The sequence below is a fragment of the Pinus tabuliformis genome, chromosome 2_2 (assembly GCF_031772625.1).
Source record: "Pinus tabuliformis cultivar Carrire ecotype Pingquan chromosome 2_2, CPIR1, whole genome shotgun sequence".
Taxonomy (NCBI): Eukaryota; Viridiplantae; Streptophyta; class Pinopsida; order Pinales; family Pinaceae; genus Pinus; species Pinus tabuliformis.
In genome coordinates this window covers 1,259,839,462-1,259,841,011 of record NC_142300.1, presented here as the reverse complement: position 1 = coordinate 1,259,841,011, position 1,550 = coordinate 1,259,839,462, and positions in this window count along the sequence as shown.

Sequence of the window (1,550 nt, the reverse complement as noted above, 5' to 3'; positions counted from 1 at the left end):
AGAACTGGGGTCCTCGGATTAACAGAATAAAGAACCAGTGGATATCTCCAACTGGAGTCGCAAATACTGGAACAGAGCAAGTGATAGGAAATAACGAAGGTTATTATCCTGCTAGTGTGATAGATGAGTATAATCATGCTGAGACATTTGAAGGGTTAGATAACGCCTTCGGTGGAGGTTTAGATCCATCTGAATTTGGAGCAACTATTGAGCAAGCTAAACCCAAAGGGCTTGGAGGCCTTGAGGAGCTGGAGAGTGGACAGTCAACATTGAAACCATCACTGCCAGGGGCAACTCCACCCGGTGTAACTCTGGCCATAGGGAACGCTTCTGAAAACAAGGGTCCCTTATTATACATGTCTGAGGAGATCCATGCTGAGTTTAGAGGGTCGGTACTTAAAAAGATTGGACTTCAGGGTACATTGTATTTGAAAACTACTTCCCCAAAAGATTCTGGTGGTAAGGATACTGAATTTTCATTTAGACTCGATGGTACAGCTGGCATCAGGAGTGCTATCATGAAAGATGCAATTGTTAGTACTCTAGGAAAGGGTTTGTTTCATGTTCGAACTCCAGCATCAGAGAATCCTATTACAGTTTTGAAATATCGTCTTCAACCCCGTTTTACTCCATTGCCTTTGAGGGTTCGTTTGGTCACGCGTCAAAGTGGGACCTTGCTTTCAATAATGATACAGTATGTAGCCAATCCATTTTTACCCGCACCTCTTAAAGATGTGGCTTTTATTTTGACATTACCAGAGGATCCTACTTTATTGAAAGTGTCTCCAAAGGCTACTTTGAACCGGCATAGTCAAGAATTAAGATGGCATATTCCGGAGATCCAATTACAAGGTCGTCCTGGACGTTTAAGAGTTCAGATGCCAGTCAGCTCTCCAACTCGGGATTCCACAGATCGGGCTTCTCACAGGAAAGAACCAAATGTAAAAGGTCGCATAGAATTCTCTGTTCAAGGACACAGGAACTACAATTCACTAAGCCACTAGGAAGACTGAAGTTTGATTTGTTTAGGGACACTTTAGGTGTGTTTAAAAATCCCTTTCTCCATTAAGGGGGGATGTTAGAAATTAATGGAGAATGGGTTAAGTAGTTATGATTTGTTCTTTATTTGACATTCAGTTCCTATTAATTAGGAATCTGTTTTTTGCCTATGTATCTATTTAATTCCTGATGATTAATGAATAAGATGAAGCGAATGCATTTGCTGGAGGGAGCTCCTGGTGATCTGCACCTGTGAGCTCCCGTGTGTTTGTCCAAACTTCTGTCTTCTGCATTCCTTATCAGAATAACTAAACCGTTCAATATGTTTGAAACTCCAACAAATATGAACAATTGCCATATTATATAAATAAAACAAAAAGTGATTTTATTGGTTGGTATTCTACTTTATTATTTTTAACACCCCCTCTAAAACAAATATCCAAGTAGGAAGACTTCCCTCATAATGGAGACTCCAACACTATAAATTATATTGAAACCTATAAACCTCCTCGTTGCAAAGGCATCACTATGAAAGGAAAGACAATCCATTG